The sequence below is a fragment of the Sphaerodactylus townsendi genome, linkage group LG06 (assembly GCF_021028975.2).
Source record: "Sphaerodactylus townsendi isolate TG3544 linkage group LG06, MPM_Stown_v2.3, whole genome shotgun sequence".
Classification (NCBI taxonomy): domain Eukaryota; kingdom Metazoa; phylum Chordata; class Lepidosauria; order Squamata; family Sphaerodactylidae; genus Sphaerodactylus; species Sphaerodactylus townsendi.
The window spans coordinates 89,493,033-89,508,453 of NC_059430.1; positions in this window are offsets into that span (position 1 = coordinate 89,493,033).

Consider the following 15,421-nt stretch of genomic DNA (forward strand, 5'->3'; position numbering starts at 1 on the left):
TATCTCCTCAATATCCTTTTTGAGATGCGGCGACCAGAACTGGACACAGTACTCCAAGTGCGGTCGCACCACTGCTTTATATAAGGGCATGACAATCCTTGCAGTTTTATTCTCAATTCCTTTCCTAATTATCCCCAGCATAGAGTTTGCCTTTTTTTACAGCTGCCATGCATTGAGTTGACATTCCCATGGAACTATCAACTAAGACGCCCAAATCCCTTTCCTGGTCTGTGACTGATAGCACTGACCCCTGTAGCGTGTATGTGAAGTTTGGATTTTTTTGCCCCTATGTGCATCACTTTACATTTTGCTACATTGAACTGCATTTGCCATTTCTGAGCCCACTCACCTAATTTATCAAGGTCCGCTTGGAGCTCTTCGCAATCCTTTGTGGTTCTCACCACCCTACATAATTTGGTATCATCTGCAAACTTGGCCACCACGCTACCCACCCCTACTTCCAGGTCATTTATGAATAGGTTAAAGAGCACTGGTCCCAAAACGGATCCTTGGGGGACACCACTCCCAACATCTCTCCATTGTGAGAACTTCCCATTTACACCCACTCTTTGTTTCCTGTTTCTCAACCAGTTTTTAATCCATAGGAGGACTTCCCCTCTTATTCCTTGATTGCTGAGTTTTCTCAACAGTCTCTGGTGAGGAACTTTGTCAAAAGCCTTTTGGAAATCCAAGTAGACAATGTCCACCGGTTCACCCCTGTCCACATGCCTGTTTACACCCTCAAAGAACACCAGTCTAAAATTGACCAGTCTGTTTATTTGTTGACTAAGGAAGAAACTAGATCCTGAGCAATACAAGATTATCAGTGTCCCAATGGTTCTACCATTCACCCTGCATTCTCTGCATTCTCATACTGATATGTTGAAATATCAATATAATACTAACAGAGAGTGCTTGGAAATAATAAGCCTCTCTGTCCTCCGGCAGCAGCAGCAAGTGTGTGTCTAGGGAGGGGGAAAGAGAATCAGCTCTAGCACATTGTTGCCTTTTTTAGCAGCCTGCGGTTGTGGGAATTACTTTGCCTCTTTCATTTGGGGGGAATTATTTTTAGAACAGTAATATCAATATAAGTGCACTTAGAGGGGTAAGCTAGCAATCTTGACTATTTAGTATAACGAAATCTGTGCCTTTAAGAATTAGTTCATGGGTGAAGTTAAGGGAGCCAGGCCTGGGAGAGTTCTCTGCAGAAAAGCTCCATGTGAGTGCCTCTGTGACAAATGCACTTATCCTGCATTCAGGTTACAGGGTGGAGTCTGCCCTGAAAGAGTTAAGCCCTGGCCAGCCCTGATTGGCCAGAGAAAAAAATGCAGGGACTATAAATAGAGTCAGCCAGAGTGCTGAGGGCTCTTTGGTTCTTCTTTTTGGCTTTTTGGCTCTGTGTGAGCTTTTGTGCCCTCGGGTACTTTTGTGACAGAGTGAGGAGAATCCGCCAAGTTCTCTCACTGCTATGTTGTTAGATAATAGCTGAGGAAGCTATTAAGTCAACTAAAACCCTGAGATTTGGAGGAGAGTGTCCGCCCTCAGGTGTTTGTGAGGGAAACCTCTGTAAAGTTTAAAAAGTCTGTCCTCCAGTGAACACCAGTCTTGGGGAGGCCCAGTCCCATCACAGAGAGGCCAAATTTTGGGATTGTGGGAGAGGGAGGCTGTTATGCCTGAATCCCACAGGGCGTAGACTGGGTGTTTTATTTTTGTGGTGAGGTGCAGCGGACTGAAGTTTTATTTTAAGAGGGAGTGTGAAACCTCCACAGTAACATCTCCAAAGAAACATCTAGTTTTGAAGTAACATTTCAAGTAAAGTGACACCTGCGAGTGTTCATGTTTATTTTGTAACAAACTTTCTCTGAAACCAATACACTTACATCCTCTCAAAATTACCTGAGAAGCCTCTGTTAAGCCAGCAATAAAAGTTTTGAGTTTTGATCATTTTAAAACCCGTTCCAGTCTTTTATTTTTTAGTCTGTGTCTGTGTTCCCCCCAAACAAAAGAGTGGTGTCCGTTAAAAATCAGTTTAGTTTTTGTGGGCTTTATAGAGAAATATTTTTGGTGGCAGCGCAGTATAATAACCCCTCACATTGCAGCCTCCTCTCACATAAACAGAGAAATGTGAGGAGACCCCACTATAATCTCAAAGCAAGACCCCCAAGGTAATTGCTCTATCCATAATGGGCCACACACAATCATCAGGACACATCAGGACATATTATCATTCCCTTTGTCATGTGGGATAGGCTGAGCCACACTTATCAAATGCCAAGATCAATATTAATTATATATTCAATATTCAGTAACAAAAAAAATTACTGATGGAAACTTTTTTTGTACTTTTGAGAATGTAAAATTCAGATCGTATATGCAGATTCATCACTGCTCCATTTGGCTATATTTAAAACACATGTTTGTAGCTGAATTCCAAAGACTCCCAATCTAGACACTCTAACACTTCACAGTATACAGTGGGACTGTCTGGATTTTCTATTCCAAAAGAAGACCCTGATGCAAAAAACAAAACAAAAACAACCCAGAACATGGTACAGCTTTTCAGCTACTTTTAGCAAAACTCCCATTATTCCCACAAATGGATCCAATTGTCACACTGAAGAAAAAATAATCAACCTCAAATTCACATCGGATTTCGTTGCCAGTGAAAACTTGGTTGCAACTCTAGTTGAAAGTTGTTGAGTGGTTTTTAGGAACATAAAGGGATACAAAAGAAAGAGTGGTATCCCAGAAGCCCAAAGCACAGGCAGAAGCCTCACTCATATCCCTACACTGGCTCCAAGCAGTTGACGACTCCTTGAATACTGTCCAATCCAAATTTTTTCATAAAATTATGGGCCTGCCAAATTGTGTACCGTATGCGGCCCTCTGTTTAGAACTGGGCCAAAATTCATTAGTTTATAGGGCTTGGTTGAGAGCTTTTAAATTTTGGCTTCGCCTTCATTTCTCGCATGATGAGCACTCGCTGATTCACCTACTTTTGTCTGATACTCAGGCTAATCCATGGTTCTCTCTGATCGAAAAGAAAGATTGAATCACTTGAGTATATCTCTTTCGACTCGCTTTTCCGCTATCTGGATTCAGAATCCTACAACTTGTTAAAACAAAAAAAAAATTGTTGGAAAGCCGAATGTGATTAATTTTATTTAGGGCTGCTATGAAGAAACTTGTTCACCCTTACATCTTTCTAATACCCCTATATCAAACAGGATGGCTCCCTATTTGTATTTTTTGACTAATCCCAATGCAGAGAAAGAGCCCCTCTCCACACTTGCTTGCCAGCTTCAATGTTTTCCCCCTCCGGCTTTTTTGTTGCGTGGTAGATTTAACAACTTTGGAAATGAAGCGAAAGGGTATGTGCTCTTGTAGTGAACAACAAATTGAAACATTGGCACATCAACTGCTTTGCTGCCCTAAATCTGCTAATATCAGATCAAAATATTCCAATATTCTTTCTAGGATACCTAGTGAAATGGGAGAATCAGGTAGACTTCCTTTCCTTCTGTACAATTCTGACAATGAAACTTGTGAATTGGTTGCACAATTTTTACTGGAGGTGATGCACAATCAATAATTTATATTTTATCTTAAACCTTTGTATTTGTATACCTTTTATCTCAGGTTTTTTATTGTGTTATGATTATTGTTATGCCAAATAAAGGCTTATTATTATTATTATTATTATTATTATTATTATTATTATTATTATTATTATTATTATTATTATTATTATTATTATTATTATTATTATTATTATATCCCTACACCCCGTTCTACACTGAAAAGATATTCTCATTCCAAAAAGGCAAAAAAATGCACTTCCCCCTTTTAACATGCACCTTGATAAAGTGCACGTTTATTGACCCATGCGGAAAGGGCCTTAGTGAGTGAATCCTTTAAAAAGGAGCTGAATGTTTTATTATGTCCACAGATATCTGTTTGAAAGCTGGTACATGGATTTGTGCAGCTAAAGTATAGATTCTGTTTGATTGGGAATGATGAGAAAATGCAAGGGAAAGGTTCAATTTGCCCAAAGCTGCGCAAACAGAAATCTGCACAACGAGGAGCATCAGGTAACTTTTCAATAATATATAATTTTGCTTACTGGGAAGAAGCACATGTGGATCCAAAATGAAGAGACATATGGTTGCACATCTGTATCACATTATGGAAAAATCAAAGATTTTGCATTATATGTCACACTTGCAGCCTATTAATAGGAATAGTAGATTTTGATATATTGCAGAGATCAGGGTGGTTTTTCTGACCTAAAGTGTGGCAGTGTTCATTACAGCTGAATTTAATTCCTGGTTTAAATGTAAAGAGTGAAAAGGCAAAGATGAGGTACATTTTTTTAAAAAAAGGGGTGATTCATTGCTGTCTGTCCCCTGTATAAAGCCTTATTAAGTAACACACACATCTTTATCCAATATAGATTTTTTCCAATCCATCCATCTATTAAATAAGACTGATGTCAAATACAATGGGGCAAGCTGCTGGTGTGTCCTGCATCATATCCCATATACATCCTTTAGAGTTTGTCTTCTCTGATCACATCATAGCTGGTCATACAGTTGGAGAACATTTTCAAATAGCACCCCAAAATGTAATAAAAGCATTCCTGTGGCGAGTCTGTCTAGGTATTGAATAGAACATTGCATCAAGAGGATACATAAGAGGACTGCACATTCTTACCCCAAGTGAATTCTAAGGAAGTCTGGACAAACCAAAGTGAAGAATGGACAAAAACAACAATGGAGTTCATCATACTGATATTTCAGGGTGCATTTCCAAAATCGTCTCTAGCAAACAAGATTTTCCACTGACCTAAGGCTCCCCAAACCCATTAGTTTTTCAGATGAATATTTGCTAGCATGACTCAGCCATCAGAGAGGTATACATTCTGTACAGAGTTGTGATATTTATCAAATTTTCTAATAGCAAAGTGTGGGCCATCTGTGGTTACTTAAATCTGCAGATCAGGGCCACACTGAAAGAAGGCAGATCTTTCAGCAAACTTTGGAGAACCTCAAATTTGAAAAAAAAAATCAGGAACAATTAATCCCCTGCCCCAATACATGGGAGCTCTGTCTGTGTTTGTGCAGTGCAGCTGAGCAACTGAGGCAGTGAAGCTAGGGTTGGGTGAATTGTGGGGAGCAGCAGCTGCAGCAATGCTTAGGCTTCACTCGCTTGCCAAACTTGATTACTTAAAACACAGTCTGTAGCTGGCCATGCCTGTTTCAAGTGTGGCTTGGCCAAGCTGTTACCTGTAATGGTGGGAGTCTGTCCCTTTTAGAGTGGGGAATTAGCAAGAGCAGCCTCTTGACTTAACAAAAGATTGGACAACCTTGAGATCTTGGTTGCTTATGTATAGTCAGCTTTTGCAAAAAAATCTGAGGGCAGCAAAGTAAGTTTAAAAATTTTCTAAAGGAAAAATAATAAAAATACAAGCAGGCAATAATCAAAGCAGCACTGTTAGCCCGAGCTACTGCCCTTGTCTTAACCCTAACCTATTATTTTTATTTAATTTATTCAGTCATAAATTGTTCCCAAAATGGTAACAAACACCCGAAACTTAAAACTGACCATAGCACTATTCTGGACTGCACCGTAGAACTCAACGTAACACTGAAGCAAGCCTGAGGCCCTTCCCTTCCCTTAACCCTAACGCTAAGTTATTATTTTTATTCAATTTATTCAGATATAAATTGTTCTCAAAATGGTTACAAAAACCCAAAACCTAAAACTGACCATAGTGCAATTCTTGGACTGTGCCCTAAAACTCAACGTAACACTAAGGCAAGCCCGAGCCCCTGCCCTTGCCTTAAACCTAACCCTAACTTATCATTTTCATGTGCATGCAGGAGGCTTCTCTGCGCAAGTGCAATGCAACTTCCCCATGATAATTCCCTATGTAAATTTAGTAGTTGTGGAAACACCCACAGGCAAGATGTCATGGCAACAGCACAAGCCCAGGGCAGGAGAACATGATTTGCAAGGAAATGCATTACTTCTGCAGGATAGTAGGAAGAGGCAGGAACAACAGTAGTGTACAATACAAAGCATTGTTTGTCCCGGATGAAAGGCCCCTTTCGCACATGCAGAATAATGCACTTTCAATCCACTCCCACACTTGCAAGTGGATTTTGCTATTATGCACAGTAAAATCCATCTGCAAAGTGCATTGGAAGTGGATTGAAAGTGCATTATACTGCATGTGCGAAAAGGGCAAAAGGGAGGTGAATTTATTGCTGTGAAAAGGTGGTATAAGATGTGGGTGCATAATTGACCAGTGTCTAGGCAGTGGTATAGTCAGAGGAAATAAAAGCTCAGTTCAAACCATACCACAGATAGAAATAGCTGGTGAGACCATTGTTTAACTTGCATGCCTACTTATGTACCTGGAGAGTTAATTATCATCCTAAGGCCAGTGTTATATGGAAAAGGTGTTTTTGGATAAAGAAATAGAAGTCAGTAGTTGTTTGTAAGCAGAAAGCAGATCTTAATGGGAAAACTCACAGACAGACTACATTAGTAGGAAATAAGACAGCCTTGAAGACGACATCACACAACATGCAACAAGTGGCATGGCTTTGATGCTTTTATGTTTCTAATCTATATAAGTGATTCAGACTGATAAACCAAATGCACATATGTTTCATTTTCTGAGGTAGAAAACTGAAAAGTGGTATCAGCAACAAAGCACTAATTGTACCTAGTGAAGTGAGATCGTTGATCTTCACATTAAGTGCTTGTGCCAGGATGTTAAGAGCCAACAGATGGTTCAAACTGAGATTAGACAAAATAAGATTTTTTTTCTTTAAAGAAAACATACAGTGTTGTAAAGCATAACATTGTGTCGGAGAGGCAAAGTTCTCCCCACATGCTCAGTCACATATCCAGACTCTGCTGAGGACTACATTTAGGACACCTATGTGACAACTGTTGTCATCAAATGCAGGCAGAGTTACCCAGACAAAGAGTGGCCAAAGTCACTTACTGTTTGTAACTCCATGTTGATTAGAGCAACAAAAGTTCCCTTTGTGTGATCTGGCTATTTTTTCCCCCTAATGTTTATAAGGATTCATTTTTGTTAATTTTTGTTCCAATGACCAATCATTGATAGGTTAATTGTCCAAATACCACTGGGGAGACCTTGGACCAGCCTCTCTCTCTCTGTCTCTCTCTTGCTCTCTCTCTCTCTGTGAGGATTAATAGAGGAAGGGAGAATGGCGTTGTAAGCTGCTTTAGGTCACCAATGATATGTCAAATAGGACCAGTCATTCCCTTTCTCAGCCATACCTAAGATATCCAGTAAGCTTTGTAGGGATTTGAACCTGGATATCCTACATCCCAGTGCAGTACTCTGGTTAGAAGCCCTGTTAATTCTCCCATCCAACATCCCTACAGAATCTCATCTGTTGCTCTGCCAAGACCACATCTTCCAAAATCAATTCGTTTACACTGAGCTGCGTACAGACAAGTCACTTCCTACTTTTTTCCTTGACAACATTGGAGAAGTCCCTTCTGTCCTCCCCTCCAGGCAGAGGCATAGCTAGGGGAAATGGAGCACGGTGCAAAATCTGAGTTTTGTCCCCCCCCCACCACCATGGGTGGCCACTGTGATGCTAGAATCATTTTCAATGCTGTTTGGGAGCCCAGATTTTCCTTTTAAATCCACCTTAAAAGGATAATTTGGGCTACCCAGTTGAAACAACATTGAAAGTGATGCTGTTTGGGGGTGGATTATCCCCCACCCTGAAACAACATCACTTTCAATGTTTAAACTGGGGAGCTCAGATTCTCCCTTTAAATCCATGCTAAAGGGCGTGGATTTAAAAGAAGAATCTGGGGAAATTTGGGGTGTCTCAGCTGTCAGGGGTGCAATTGTTAAGCTAGAACAGGGGTAGGGAACCTGCAGCTCTCCAGATGTTCAGGAACTACAATTCCCATCAGCCCCTACCAGCATGGCCAATTGGCCAATTGGCCATGCTGACAGAAGCTGATGGGAATTGTAGTTCCTGAACATCTGGAGAGCCGCAGGTTCCCTACCCCTGAGCTAGAAGCACCAACTTTCAGGGTATCTTTAGGAGACTCTCCTGATGATACCACCCAGGTTCAGTAAAGTTTGGTTCAGGGGGTCCAAAGTTATGGACCCTCAAAGGTGTAGCCCCCATCTTCTATGATCTCCCATTGGAAACAATGGGGGATGGGGCACCCCCTTCGGGAGTCCATAACTTTGGACCCCCCTGAACCAAACCTCACTAAACCTGAGTGGTATCATCAGGAGAGTCTCCCAAAAAAATCCCTGACATTTTGGTGCTGCTAGCCTAAAAACTGTGCCCCCTGCAGGCCAAAAACTGAAAAAAACACTAAAAAATACAAAAAGCCACAAACGGGGGGTGAAGCTTCAGACATGTAATGAGGGGAAACCCCCCCCCTTACCTATGTCCTTGCTCCACACCAAAATAACAAGAAGATAAAACTGAAGGTTTAAGATTCCAACTACCCCAACGACTTGTAGGGATTGACAGCTGGAACCCCCCCCCCCCAAAAGCAGAATGGTAACACCCTGTACAATATCAACATAAGGAATATTGATGTTACATTTAAAAGGCTAAACACACACACACACTAAAAATGGAAATCTTCATTCTTTGATTGGATGGGGGGAACGACCCAAAACTGGGAGCAATCAAGCTGCACAGTGGACAGTGGGACATTTCCTCGTGTGTAAACAAGGAAACATAAGGAAACCCCTCTGCAAAAGCACTACAAGGTGAGGAACAGCGTGGGAAGTGTTCCATGCATAATGAACCCAGCATACTTGCTCTGGAGTAAATTGAAGAGACCTGAAGTACAATGAAAACATAGATTCCCTCCAATTTATATGTTGCCTAGCTTCCCCAAGGAAGAATATTTGTGTTCAGAATGCATGAGGAAAATTTGTTTATGCAAATTTTATTTATTTATATTAAATAAAACTGAAAATAAAAACTAAAAAAATATAACTAGAAATCAAGGTAAGATTTATTCCAGCTTCTGAGATTTCTTCGACAGCAAGACAAGGTGCAGTTCTTCTGTACTTACCATTGGTGGGAATGAACACCTAAGCTGAAAAAAAAACAGAAAGGTTGTCAACTCCAGGTTGGAAAATTCCTTGAGATTTCATGATGGAGCCTGGAGAGGACAGGGTTTGTGGTGAGAAGGGTGTCAAGGCTGACCCTACCTTGGTGCAATAACATAACCAAGTTGTACCTCAATTTGGTCTCAGTAACTCCCCAAGCAACACATACCATAAAGCAAAAGAAGGTTTTGCTTCTTTGAAGATATTAAAAACAAGGCATACAGTTCAGTGGCAGTGAAACGCACAAAATAACAAAATTGACTAGCTATCTTACTTACTGGAGTCCTAAAAGAACATAGTTGATTCTTATAGCAAAAAGTTCCAGAGCATAACACATTCATTTTTCTTGGCAGCAAGGAAAGGTAGGGTGGAAAGGAATAAAAGATTATTCTCTCTAACTATGCATATAGAGAAATGCTGGCCCTGACCTCAGTGACAAATTACTGGGCAGTATCCATGGAACTTTCCAGAGTGAGAGTGAGTTCTCCCTCCCTCCCATACCAGATTTACAGCAGAACAGTGTGAACTAATTAACAGCCCCTGATAAAATGGTCTTGATGAGAAAACTGTCAGAGAGAGAGAGAGAGAGTGTGTGTGTGTGTGTGCGTGTGTGTGTGTGTGTTGGGGGGGTTAGCTAGTACCTTCAGAGCACCAGCGAACAATGAACTTAGCTGGAACTGGAAAACTCCTTCAAGATGTCTTCTCTCTTGACAAAGGTATCTCAGTGGGGTATAACAGAGTCCATCCTTCAAAAGCCATTTTCTCCAAGAGAACTGACATCTATAATGTCAACATGAAGACTGGCACCTTAAACAGAAGTCAAAGGAAAGTGGGTTTTTAATTTTGCTCATGAAATCTTTCGTTATTTTCTATTGAAAAAATGGTTTGGATCTCAACCTCCCTTTTTTGTGAAAGGCATTTCAAGCCCAGGAAACAAGTGTGATAAAGTCAGCCCCATTTCCACCATAGAACCCCACCTTGTGATCATATGGTTCTCAGGGACCCACTGAAATAGGGAGGTACAACAGAAGGAGAAGAATCACTTTAAGTAAGCAGGAAGTTGCTTAGCCTGGAGGAAGGCTACTTGGAGGATGGCTGGGTCCACCCTGCCATTACAGGGACAGTTCAGCCAACCACACATGAAATGTCAACATAAATACTGATATGGTGTAGTCGACCCACGTGGTCAGCGCAAGAACGAGACAAGACGCGGAGATAACATCTGGTGGAGATCGCCAGCAGCGGGTATTCGAGGTCCGTTCCTAGCGAAGTCTCCCGCGATGCCGGTTCCTGCACCTTTATTGTTGGCTATTCTATCGGGCGCAGTAGGGAGGGAGGACCGGGAGTTCCGGGAGAAAGGAAAGTCGAGATCATCATGTGATGCATGATCTCACCTGGCTAACAGGCGAAAGGAGCTGCGAAGCTGCCTGAGCCTAATTCTCACCTGGGGCAAGACCATTGTCCTTGCGCCCGGTGATTGAGCCAGACAGTTCATGACCCGCGACTCATGGGGACGAGGAGTGGGGATGCGGTGCGCACCGGCAAGGCCGAGGGTCCGTTAATAGCCCCAACGTCGCACACGTGTGCTGCTGGTCGGGTGCAGTGCATTACTACATCTCCTTTTTTTTACATTTTAGAAAAGGGGACCTAAAATGCTAAGTACATTTAAGGACGCTTTGCCCCTCGCCTGGTCGTTTCGACCAAGCTGCTTGTGTAACATTAGAACTTGGCTAAGGGCAAGGGAAATTCGAGGGGCTTCTACACATCGCTACAGGCAATATTAGACACGCATTGAACGTAAAACAAGATCCGATAACGAAAGGCACAATAATTAAACCAATGCAGAGCTGTACAATAGCACTCAACCATCTTCCAGCTGACGCTCCAGAGGGCTGACCACCAATGGGGCAAAACATCATACTTCAGATTAGATAATAACTTGCAGCTCACGCATTTCACGAATCAACTGGGAATTCATCGAAGATTAAAGCAACACATATTATGTACATTCTCACAACCTTGGTGATGTAACAACAACAAGTAATCAATAGCTAACGCATTATTCAGGGTCGCTTTGACGAAATTCCTGCTGCTCGAGGCCAGGCATCCAGAGCGTGGAGGTAGAGTTGATGGACTTCATGGGCAATTGCGGCCAGCCGCATTAATAGTCTTGGTGTTTGGCAGGAACAAGCCCGGGACTCCCACAAGGAAGGCGAGGAAACACACCCGCTTCATAGAGAGCCGCCGCCTCGCAAGGGGGGTCGAGGGGAAGGGCGAGCTGGTTGCGCTTTGGGCTTCCGGGTGAAGCCTGGAGGCAGAACGGCTGGTATAAGCGGCAGCAGAGAGTTCCGAAGACACAGGCGGAAATGCAACAACAACAAATAACATAACTTCTAAAATTAAGGCATGCAATAACTTCAGCAATAGTTGGTTCACAGTAAGCACAAAACATGGCTAAACGATACAGGCTGGATGATGTACGGAAGGAAGGCAACCCGCGGGTTTAATTGTCCAATGCATGGCTCTTTGCCGTTTGACTCATTACCACAAAGCTACAGAGCCATGGCGCGAGTCCATGGATTTCTCAAGAGCCAGGGAGAGCTTTCACTGATAGTCTTTAGCATTGGTGGTGGTTCAGTGATTCCACGCAGCAAGGTTGTGAGAGAAGGCGTAATCAACAATATCTGCCGCTGAGAACAGCTGGAGTTCCAAGGGTTAATCTATCAGGAATGTCCCTGGCTGCAACTCCAAGCCTGTTCAGGGCTGCAGAGGGAGAATAGCTTATTGTAAATGAGGAGCAGCAACACGCTGCATCAACCTTGAGCCACAGCTGGCCCAGGCTGGCCGCCCCAGGGGTACCAGCGGGGCTGTGATCCTTGTGGAAGAATGGGTGTGCTGGCTCCAGGAGATCCCTCCCATCTCGCCCAGGTTGGGGCGGGCAATCGGCCCTCGACAGGGCTACGGGCGGGTCGATACCTCCCAGGGAGGCCCCACTCCATCTCCGATGGGGCTGGCCTGGCATGGCTGCAGCTGGACCTGTATGGAAGAGAAAAGACAAGCAACGCCGTGGCTTCCTTTGTATGCTGAGTTAATCCTTATAGATGATTTATGGAAAGCCTGAGCCCTGAGTGGGGGGGGCGGGCAATTTTGATAGATAGAGAATAGAGAAGAATTTTGATATGTATCTGCTGGATGAGACCTTGATTGGCCCGATAGGGGGAACTACCTCTTTTCTTCGCTTGTTTTGGCCAAGCTTTCGCTAGGCAGTTGGCCCATTCGACAACGCATCACTTGCAACATTCACATGCTAAGAGATACAAGGCAGGAATTGCCCAAGGCTTAGGAGAAGGGAGAGGTCATATCCAGGTCGGATGTTTGTTTGTAAAACAATCCCAATCACCGCCTAAGGTGTGGGTTTTGCAGCAACTTGAACAGTTCACAATTATAGTCATCGTAATATAGCAATCTATAGGAAAAGATATAGAGAAGATGCAAAGAAAACAGTTCCTAAATGGGCTTGAGGTTTGATCATTAGAGCAAATTGAGAGGGGTTTGCAAAACCTTTATCAGATCCTAGATCTAGAGGTAAGTGCCGCCGTTCATTAGAAAGAGTGGGAGGGTGCAGAAAGGAAGGCAGGGGAAGGGCTTGGAAGTCAGCTCACCTTCCCTCCCCGCGAAGGGACTTTGGCAGGTTTGAGTCAGTTTCACCTTCACAGCCGAGGTTGCGTAAGATAGGTGTGGCTGAGAGACTTTGGCACTGTGACTAGCCAGGAGCGCCAGCAGAGAATGGGAGCATGAAACGATTTTGGCTTCATATGTAAACTTTACACGCCAATGTGGCAGGTAGGCTCAGATGGACGAAGGAAAAAGGTTCTCAAGGAGAGGCTTTTGAAGCAAAGCTTTTGAAGGTTTAAACTAAGATGGGAGGCGGCCAGCCAGGTCCCACAGACCCTGGGGAACACGCACGAAGCAAAGTCCCGCTTAAGGCGGATGCTGTAATGGGCTTAAGCTCAAGGCATTGGCACACATAATCAGAAGGAGAAAAACTTTTAATTGAAGCACAAGAGCATAGCTTAGAAGCAATGGAAAACTCTATGAGGAAAACTTTAGGGTTCCCTTGAAAAGGGGTAAGACATACAGAACACAAGTATAGGCATACAGAGCACAAGGCAGCAACGAGAGGATTGGGTAACTCTGATTTGAGATTTTGCTCTCTTGAAAGGCTGACTTCCATTTTGCTGCCACTGGGAGCTTTGAGCTTAGGCCACAGGCTCAGAGGCTATGAGCTCTGGTTTGAACCTTACCGCTGGAGAGGGCCAAGGGGGCTTTTCACGAGGGACTTTTGGCTTAAGGCCATTGAAAGGAAAGATCTTTCCCCTTTCCATGCCTCATTATCCTGTAGATTGCTATGGGGCATTTTGAGGAGGGTTCAAACGGCAGTCCTCTTCCACAAGCATTTCTGTTGCAATTCAGTGACTGTGGACTCTGCAGAGATTTTGAAATGCGCAAGCTATCTCTGGGGCACTGGGTGGAGGCATGGTGACTTTGAAGTAGAAGGTTAGCAGAGCAGGAGGTATAGACGGGGAGCAAGCTGGCGCTATCCTCCAGCCCAATGGTCTCCCGGTGGGGATGGGATCACTATACTGAGCTGGGGCAGCCAGCGATCATGGGGAGCTCCGGGAAGGGTTTGAGGTATGATCTTGGCTGGCCAGAGATGTCTCGGCTGGCCTCCCAGCGGCATTGGGAGCTCGGTCTAGACTTCCTGGGGCTCCGCCTCTCTGGGGAGAGACTCCTCCTCCTCAGGGTTGTAGCTCCCGCCGCAGCCTACAATTCTCCTCGAAATGTCCTGGCTTAAGCCCTAATTGAGACACTCGCCTGGCTGTCTCTGCATGGCAGCGAGAGGGCGGCGTACAGAAGGTTGGCTTGATGGGCTTAAAGACCCGATATCCGGCAAAGCTTTTGGAGCATGTCGCCGCCTCGTTCCTTTCCTAGGCCTGTGATCGCTGCGCACTCAGCGGAGGCTCTCCTTGGCAAGGCGCTTTAAGGAGTTCCTGGGCCTCCTCGCTGTCAACTCTGCCTCTTGAGGGGCCTCCTGGAGCCTGTCTGGCCAAACTCAGCATAGGGCTCTTGGAGGCTTCGCCGGGTGCTAAAACTTTGGGTTGGCTGTCCTCGCATTGGGACTTTCAAAACGCCTTCAGGCTTATCTGTGAGCTTACCGTAGCGGTGGCCACCGCAGGACAATCTGATTGTTGGGGTTACTGAAAGCATCGGGCTCGCAGTTGCGCGCGTAGGCGCCGATACGCTGCCCTGCTAAAGCATTGCCGGCGAACTCGCCTCCCAGATCACAAATTCGTGCAGGCTCAGGAGCATGCGGAAGGTGTATCTTCCAGTCAGTCCGAACCATTATGATATCTCCGCCGACCGCCTTCTAGCATGCCTCACATAGCTGGTGACTTAATGGCCCGCATCGCTTATGGAGTCGAGGATGTTATAGCTTAAGGGCGTACTGACAACTCGCCGTTTCATCCTCGTATCTGTGAAATGGACGGGCACACGCAGAATATCGGCATCGCCTTCCGCCAGGGTTTCTTTCCTTTGCAGATCGTGGCTACCACGCCTGGGCGAGTTTTGAAACCCGCCATTACGTATGCTGGACGAGGTGCGGTGGCTTTGGAAAAACGAAGGCGGAGCAGTAGGAGGCGCTGAGCCGGAGAATTTGAAATGGGCTGGCGATAAGGGGCAGAAGGAGACTGCGGCCCGCTAGCTGATAGACAGGTGACTCCGGGTTGAAATTGAAGGTGAAAGATCGAAGGAGGGCTGCCTATTAAGCAAGGGAGCCATAGGTTCGCAGGCTGATGGCACATGTCATTGTCTCCATCGCCAGTAGCAGTGACATCGGGCGCCAGCGAGGCTCCAGCGAAGAGTACCATGTTTTCCCAGTCCTAAGATTCAATGTCCCTCTGGGTACCATGGACACTCGAGCTCAATCTCTCGCTAACCAATTTGCGCAGCTCCCTTCTTTACGACCCTGCCGCGATTTCGGGCTAACGCTTCAGCTCGCCAACGTTTGTCATAAGCTCCCTGCTTTTGGCAAGCCCCATACTCACCGGTGTTCCGCCGGACGAGAGTGTCCTAGGACGGTGAAATTCTGGATGCGCCGATTCAGGAGGACAGGCGATATCAACGGTGGTCCCTGGATGCCGATCCAGCTGACTTTCGGGTATCGCCCTTCCCAGGCTTTTATCGTGAGTGGAGGTTCGAGATTCTCGGTTTCGC